Source organism: Engraulis encrasicolus, chromosome 20 (genome assembly GCF_034702125.1).
Source record: "Engraulis encrasicolus isolate BLACKSEA-1 chromosome 20, IST_EnEncr_1.0, whole genome shotgun sequence".
Lineage (NCBI taxonomy): Eukaryota > Metazoa > Chordata > Actinopteri > Clupeiformes > Engraulidae > Engraulis > Engraulis encrasicolus.
In genome coordinates this window covers 1815383-1824378 of record NC_085876.1, presented here as the reverse complement: position 1 = coordinate 1824378, position 8996 = coordinate 1815383, and the positions used below count along the sequence as shown (strand labels likewise).

At 41.3% G+C, this 8996-nt stretch overlaps 1 long non-coding RNA gene across 1 annotated transcript; it reads left to right on the top strand.

The window, feature by feature from the left end:
• The first annotated feature begins 277 nt into the window (after positions 1–277).
• On the top strand, positions 278–1945 carry LOC134436842 (uncharacterized). The gene is made up of 4 exons (XR_010032263.1): positions 278–508; positions 715–808; positions 1240–1317; positions 1421–1945. It is a non-coding gene; the product is annotated as an uncharacterized LOC134436842 (long non-coding RNA).
• The last annotated feature ends 7051 nt before the right edge of the window (positions 1946–8996 follow it).

The window sequence follows — 8996 nt, the reverse complement described above, 5'->3', positions numbered from 1 at the left end:
TGAGGGCTGCTCATCACTGACAGGACAGGGTGTTTGAATGTATGTGTTAAAATGTGTACATTTTTGTTTCCTATTTATTATTTATTGTTTTTTGTTTCCTTTTGGTTTTGTATTTCATTTTCTACTCTTTTTATTTACTATCTATTCATTGACTGATGGAGACTGGGACCGCAAACTGAATTGCCCTTCATGGGACTAATAAAGTAATCTGAATCTGAATCTGAATCTAATATGGCGAAGACGAGTCACTTGAAGGCCTAACAGCTCTTATGAGGAGCAGTCTTGCCATAGAAGACTGAAAGAATGTAAGATTAACTTCTTTGTGACCAATATGACTTGCTCATTGATACATTTGCTATGTCAATATGAGATGCATGGCGAAGTATTTAATTTATTTGTCTCTCTTCTAGGAGCTGTAGAAACAACAGGGTGCCTACTGCAGTATGACGAGGACGCCCTGATCATAGAAGGTCCAGTGTCTTGGCAGGGTGAAATGGCACTGATATCGGTATGTGGTGATATCAGTTAAAATTAATGAATTAATTCTCATATCTGAATAATGTGAACACTGGATTTACCACACACTCACACACACCCTAGTCCTAGATGATATAACCAAGGTTACTTTTACCACAGCTCTGGCACTGCATCAAATTTCTTTTCTTTTTTATAGAACTGGACAGGTCATTTATTCGTTCCCCTTGTTTTTTGCAGTGTCCTGCAGGATGCTGTGTCCTGCAATCCTGTGTGCTGTGCTACAGACGCGTGTGGAGGTCAACCCGAAATGGGCACAGTAGAGTGAAAGAGGGTAAGCTTAACCTATAGCCTACGTCAGGGTTGGGGAACCTTTCTCATTCGAATGGACACTTCAAATTCATCCGAGGGGCCATAAAAGTCCTCCAAGGGCCGTACTATGAACACAAACCAGGATTTTCCCTTTCACTTTAGGCCTATATTGAAGGCAGCCACATTTAAACAAACACCACCTTCTTCAGGTTCCCTGAATATAACTTAATTGTATTGCTAATGTATTTTCTAAGATTCCTTTACAAAATATGTCATATTTCATGTGAAGATGGAATTGCATTAAAATTATATCGGGGGCCGGATAAAACTGCCTCAAGGGTCGCAAACGGCCCTAGAGACATAGGTTCCCCACCCCTGGCCTACATTGTCAATATGACTTGTGCTACTTTATGTGCATTGCTATGTTTTGATTTATTTTCTTACATCCTACAGATCCTGGCAGGGAGACGGTAGTGTCCTGCAGGATGGTGATGGGCAATCTTACAAGAGACCACAGAAAACTGATATAGTGTAAGATTATCCCTGTTGGCTCAATATGTCTTGCTTATTGATATATTTGCTATGTCAATATGAGGTGCATGACGAAGTATTTATTTATTTGTTGTTTCTACAGCTCCCAGAAGTGAGACTGAGTGCCTGTTGCAGTATGACGAGGAAGCAGTGACCAGAGACCTTCAGTAGACCCTGCTGGCATGATTGGCGGCTGAAGAACATGAAATCAACAGCAATGTTTATAATATTGTACATACCTGTATAGTCTGCACTAAAATGCTGTACCTGTACTATTTTTCCTCTTACTTTCATATTTACCACGTATTTACTATGAATTGACAACTTTTACTCAAATCCATTTTTGTATGTGCCCTGACTAAAACTATCCTTAAACCTAACCTGCCAGAGGTATAATAACAACCTGCTCTTAGCAATGTGGCAGCAGTCTACTTGGATGCAGCGGGGAACATAGAACCCTTTTTTTTGAAAAAGCATTGTATGTTTCTGAGTTTTATGAATTGTGCCCTTCCCAAACCTAACCTGTCGTAGGGGCCTATGAAATCCGTTTTATTTTTCCTCATTCAGTTTTTTTCTGATTTATTTTTTGCCAAATTGGATTTTTTTTACATTTTTGAACTTATTTTCCCCTTTCATTCCCCCCCCCCCCCCAAATTTCTTAGTTATTTAGTTCAAACTGGTGGGTGGACAGAGCCAACCACTCATGGTTGAATGGTAGGTAGAGAAAAGAAAAGTAAAATTACCTACTAGCTTTTTGTAATATCAGCCCTCAAAAATATTCCAGGTAATAAGGTAGCTGTAATGTACATGCGCATATATTCTATTAAATACACCCAACAAATACACCCGACGCACCCAACTAGAAGGCGAATTCACTTCTGGTGCATTGAAGTTGTTGGACTCTGGCTGCATCAGGTTTTCTCGAATACGTTTGGCTATATTGCAACGTGCAGCTTAGAGACATTTTTGGTCACGTTATATGTAGGCATTAAATAAATAGCCTCGCAAAGTCCCTACCGTCTACCGTTTCACTCAAACACATGTTTTACAAGATGGCCGTTTTCTTCTGATGGTGACTTGACCCTTTTTCAAAGTTGCTGCTAACTTTTAGTCACTATGCTCCGTGGCCAACAAAGTTAACAAGACATGATCAAAGCATTGCCTGCTCAGTGTTTATTTTCCAGCGGTCACATCTGTTGTAACAAACTCCAAACTCGTGCCTCGCGTCGGAAGATTCCATTGTTAAATAGGCTAAAGTGCAATGGAGAGCCGCCCGTCTTTTCTGTGTCGCATCGCATTGTCTTAACAGACGGTCAGGACAACGCGTTTATGCCTGACCTCACCTGTTCTACTAGGCAAAATTTGAGTGCTGTTGAGTATTAAGATTTCTTCAATGCTCTGACGGCCAGTGTTAGGACGTGGGAGACAATCGGAAACGCCGCTTGGGAGAGATATGCGTGTTTGTTTCTGAGTTGTACATTTGTGACCTGAGTAGGCTACTGTATACATCACTGCATATAGAGTATATTGTTTGCAGGGTATGTGTGTAGTTTTAAATTATGTATTTTTATGAAATGCATGGTTCCTGTCTAAGTGTGTGTACATTGTTTGGTGTGATATTAAAAGCGTTTAAAAAAAACATTTTCATTTCATTCATTTTCATTTTATCAATAAATTCACATCATGCATGCTGAAGCCCCATCACAGTGCAGTCTATAATGATGTGAATATAATGATGTGAATATACAAAGTAAAATCAACCTAGGTATATTAGTAATAATAATTTTTGCATAATTATACGGACCTACTGTATACGGTATGCATAAATTAATCCAACGTGACCAATAGAAGGTCGTAGCTGCCGACCCTGCTAACCAACAGCGCAGCTCTTTTACTTTGAGTCACGTGTCTTTTTCGTCCAATAAGAGCAAGGCTAGTCCGCGTTCCGGGCTGGCTGTCATTGCCTTTCATGTTAATCGTTGGGCCATTAACACCCTGCTGTGAGACCTGTCCGCGGCTCTGATTCGCTTCCGGGCGAGTTACGTGTCACCAAAACTGTTAATTTCGCATTCTCTCAAGCGCTCAAAATCAGACGAAAGTTAGGCAATTCCGTGGACGATTTGGGACGAGTTCATTGTCACAAATCCCCCTTTTCGTGCTGTGTGTGTAGTCTACATTCTACTTTGGTTTCGACAGCTCCACCTTGTGTTCAAAATGAGTCGTGACGCTAAAGCCATCCAGATAGAATTAACTTGTTGCCTTGTAGGCTACAGCTCTCTTCCAGTTCCAGTACGTCATCTCTGTCGTCTATAATTTGATGCAATGAATATATCCATGCCGTCAACGTAATTCACAGCAATGGTTAAAATGTGTATTAGCTGTAGGTCTATCTATTTTTTTGGACAAATAGGTTAAGTGGGAAGCATAGGCCTATTACTCTCCTGGGCGTTTTACACCAGTCTACACTTAAGTTTTAAGGAGCCCTACCATTTATAAACACGTGTCAATATTTCAGCGAAGCAACAGTATACATTTTTAAGTATCCCAACGTTTCAACTCTTCAGTTTACTTCAGGTGTAACGGAGGGTCTGTGGGGAGTTTAGGCTGTGCTAATATGGCCGACCTGTGCGGACGTGCTTGAAATACGCGAAGACGTATCTAGTATTCATATATGATGTCTGTGGTCCCATGACTTCTTGTGCTGTGTTGGTCACCTTCTGCAGTCTCTTCCTGTCAGCCGCCGTGCAGCTTGAGTGCCACCAGAGAAATTAGAATAGAGGAGAAGCTTCAGTCTGATTGGTTCCCATTGTAGCCAGTTAGCTTTGCATGCATACTGCAGTTCCTCTTGAATGTTCACTAGTTGGCGGGAGTTGGCCAGTCTTTCATGTGGGAAAATGTATGGAATGGAAAAGGGAGCCCATAGGGCTAAATGCTAAATACATTCCTACTGCGATTTCCAGTCACAAATCTCAACAAAATATTCCTGGTAAGCATTATGGCTGGTGTTATATAATAGGCTGTATTGGCATTTTTTTCAGGTATGTAGTTTTCCCAGCAGGGCAGAAGATTCCGACCTGAACTCGCTAGCATTCCGCTAATGTTTATGGGTTTGGCCTCGTAAATTGAGCTTCATGACCTGGTATATAATGATCTAGTGGCGCAAAAATTTAAACAATACTCAAATGAGTTCTTATTATTTCTAGCTTCGAACTGAATATTAATATTTCAGGGCAAATTTTTTTTTTAAAAATCACAAAAATTATAATAGTAGAGAACTCTATTGACACTCATTCATTTTTTACTTGGTTTTGGGTTAGGGTTAGACAGTTGTGGCTAGTAGCTAGTTCTGGGAGTGAACCCCCCCTGGTGCCACACTGACACTGCGAATGTCAACAGGCTCTCTATGGTGGAACGGTAAAAGGTCACCAGCAAGCTTGTGTCTAGTTCTCTCTTCAGCACGTTTAGGAAGTGCAACCACTGCAGACATAGGGTGACCAGCTGTCCGGACTTCGGCCGGACAACCCCGCCCCTTTACTTTCTAACCTAGCGTCCTTGCGCCGTACTTGCCGACTCCCCTCCTCCGTGGAGAAAACAGTGAAGTTGGCATTCTAAACTGTAGGCAGATATCAGGGAACAGCGCTGGCATCTTACCTCAGACTAACTCAGCTGCCAACATCAGTTTTACTTCTAAAACAAGATTTTTTTGGGAAGGATTTTCGCATTTCATTACCTTACTCCGATAAAGGAGTCATCAGTAGGCTACCACTAACTTAATGTTGCATCAGAGACGGCAGGTTCAGATAGACAAATCCTTCCGTTGTTGTCTGTAGGGCCTGTTATTTCATAAATATTTTTTCATGTATTTGGGTAGTCATGCATGGCTGGCCTATCATTACCTCACTCCAATAAAGGAGTTATCAGTACCACAAACTTATCGTTGTATCAGAGAGGTTACAATAGACAACCCTTCCGTTGTTGGCTGTATTATTTCATCAATATTTTACATGTATATTGGGTAGTCATGCATGCATGTGTATAATATAGCCTACAATTTATTTGATTTACTTTACTCAAAGTTAAGGGGAGTGTGTTTATCAGCGGTGTTTTAAGGGAGGCAAACTGCTTCTGTCAACCTTTTTTTCATGCAGACGCTGGATAACCATAGCAACAACACGAACTCAAAATACAGTCAGAACGCCCGTGCAGAAAGATGCTTTCTTTGCCCTGTTTGTAAAGTTGTGAGAGTCCTCGTTGTAAAGGCATTTAGTGGATAAACTTAGTTGCACTATGCGTTGCCACCAGTGCAGGAAAAAATAGGAAACAGACAGTAGACAATAATATAGTTACCTTATTTAACTTTCATACAGTCAGTTAATGCACTTCATGGACCGCAATTAACACTAGGCCTAGGCCTAGGCCTAATTGCATGGAAATTTCCCCGACATACGGCGACAGCAATACCTACAGTTAATTAGCTGTGTAAAGTCTGGTGTTAAATCTGGAGTAACATGGCGGCCGCAGATATCGGAAACTCGACCGACTGTCAAGGTCTAGTTTGCGTCAATGACGTTGCCTCGCATCTCGAGGCCATACGTAAAAGGCTAGGAGGAAAGGAAAGACAAAGAGAGGGACACACAGACGTTGTGAACAGGTCGTAAAAATGGAATGATGGCCACCCTATGCTGACAAGATGTAGCATTCATCTAGTCTTATAGAAGAGGGAAAATACTCATGTGCTCTTGTAAGTATGAATAATCTGCTCTGGGGCCTCATGTACAAAGTGCGTGGATTTCCTACCAAGAAAGTGCGGGCGCGAAAATCTTGAAAGTTACTTACGGACAAAAAAAAATCCAGATGTATCAATAAGTGCGTAACCAGGTGTTGCCGTGAAATCTTGCGCACATGCGGGTCCAAGTCTCCGCCTTGCCTCCTCCTTTAAATATTCTATATCAATATTCTAATTAGTATGAACAGACCCGTTCATGTGCATTCAGTGGTTGAAAGAATAGGAAAGGGAACGCGGGAAGGGGAACGCAGCAAATATAGTACATTTCATGATGCGAGGTGAAGGCGCTGTTTCGGAGGTAGCCAATTTAAAAGGAAAAAGGCTGCGCGCAATAGCCTAACAAAATTACTTTGGCGTGTATAAAATCAGGCATCGGTAGCCTAATACTTAATGTGAGGACTGCAGAAAAAACTGTCATGTTATACTGCAGTACAATGCAGATTTCCCAATAATTGATAATTACAAGGCATTACATCAAAACACATTGCGATGTCGCTTAAGGCTTCCGAGAAACATTTAGGCCCCTATGTCGGGTATAAATATGAAGGATGACACATGTACTACGCCACATGTAGGCCTATACATAACTTGCAACAAATAGGCTCCTCAGTTAGCCTATAAAATCACCTGTTAATTGATGGACTAATTTTACAGTAGCCTTATTAAAAGAGAAAGACAAGCACTGCGGTGAGGACGTTCCCAACAAATGCGAGAAGACACATCGCAGATCCAGAAAATATTCAATGTTTAATAGCTGCCAAATACTTGAAATAATACTGCTGATGGGCATCCAATTTCGTTGTAATTGCAGGATAGTTTCATGAGTCCGCTTCATTTTAACCAGCTTCCTCAACAATAATAGGCCTATGCCAGTGTTTCCCAACCACTGTGCCGCGGCACACTAGTGTGCCGTGAGAGATCGGCAGGTGTGCCGTGGAAAATTCTTGGGGATATATACATTTTTTAATTTCATCGTTATTATCAGCAAATAATGCCTATGCCATTTTCTAGTAGTCTAGTGTCTGCTGTTGACTGGCGTCCTAAGCATGAAACAATTCCTTATCACTAGGTGACAGCAGGTAGCGAATTGCATTGATGTATCTTCAGTAGCCCTAACAAAAAACTTGCACCTTTGTCACAAACACCCCAGGCACAATTTCCAATACGTTTTTAATAATAATATGACCGTAATATCTTGCATTTGAAAACATGAGATTTCCGCTTTGAGTTCATGGAGCGCTGTCAAACTGTCCGACTTCTTCTGACCGACCTCGTCCTTTTGCAGCGCTGTGATTGTGGTCAAACGGCATTTTAGGGCGGGCCTTAGCCAAAGGTGAAAGACGCATAGGTTTCACATTAAGATTAAGTGAGTAAAATATACAGAGATTGATATTTGTACATATGCATCTTCAGTGAAATATTTCCCAAATGTTGCTACTGTCAGAATAAGCATTATTTTCTGTATTCCTGCTAATAGAATGCTTTTGGACAGAATAACAATTTGTAAATTGTAGGCCTACTTTGAAGTTTATAGCTTCTTTAAGAAGTGAACATTAAGTGCACTTTTTATTTGAAAGAGGAAATATAAAATATGACTAAAACAATACAGTTTTGTGTTTATTTGATTGCTATTCAAGACACTTTGTAGCCGCCTACATTAAAGAGACACTCCACCCATTTTGCATTAGGCTTTCCATTGCTAGACACCCAGTCATACTTTTGAATGGTCTGACTTCCTATGTCAATGATGTAAAAATGGTCATTTTGCATCATCGACATAGGAAGTGTAAGAGAGGTGGATTTCTGTTGAGACTACAAGCCTTTTTCCCACCTTTTCAACCCCGCCCATAGGGGGTTGGACCTAATGCTCTAACAGACCTATCACAGATCAGTGTCCCAGTGCTTTTGAAATCACTGGCATTGAGGCTCCGGTAAGCAGTGTTGCCAGATTGGGCTGTTTCCCACCCAATTGGGCTGCTTGGGATAGCCGTCTGCGGGTAAAAATTGCAGATGATTTCCAGTCCAAAAAATGCTCAAAACCAGCCTAGAAGCTCAAAATCCCGCCCAATTCTATTGATTTCTATGGCTAAAATTGGGCGGGTTTTTCTGCTAAATGCCATTTTTACCCGCACACAACCATCCTAAGCAGCCCAATTGGGCGGGAAACAGCCCAATCTGGCAACACTGCCTGCAAGCTGAGGGAGGGATGATGCATATAGTCCCAAATAACTGGGTGTGGCCTGTGGAACTTGAGCATCGCTGTGCATTATGGGGATTGTTGTCACAAATCCACAAGCACTAAAAAGTCATTTTCTGCCTTTTCTTGGCCAAGAAGGCACCAAATTAGAAATGTATGTTACTATTCTACTATAAATATGACCCACTTTCAGTAACATATTCGTGTCTCCACCGGTGGAATGCCCCTTTAACAATATAGTCATTCTTATCAGAGAATTATTTGTTTTCATTATTTCATCATTTTTGGTTGGTGGTGTGCCGCGAGATTTTTTCAAGGGAAAAAGTGTGCCTTGGCACAAAAAAGGTTGGGAAACACTGGCTTATGCTATGGTTGAGGTGGTTTTCTTCTTTTTAAAAAAAAAAAAAAAATCACGCGCCTCAACATTAAAATCCAATAAAATGTTCAACTGGCTGCATCTCTGCAATATTTCCGACCGCACACAGCGCATGTAGTTGCGCTGCATGCCTCTGCCGCCAAAAAGACGCAATGCACCACTTACGGCAACTTTCACGCTTACGGAAACTTCCACAGCAACCCTGAAATTCGCATGGAGATCCGCAGTTTTCCACGTCTAGTCTGTTTTAGTACATCTGACCGTGGCCGTGGAAAACAACTTAAGTAGCTTTTTTTGTCCGTAAGTGAGCTTCGTACATG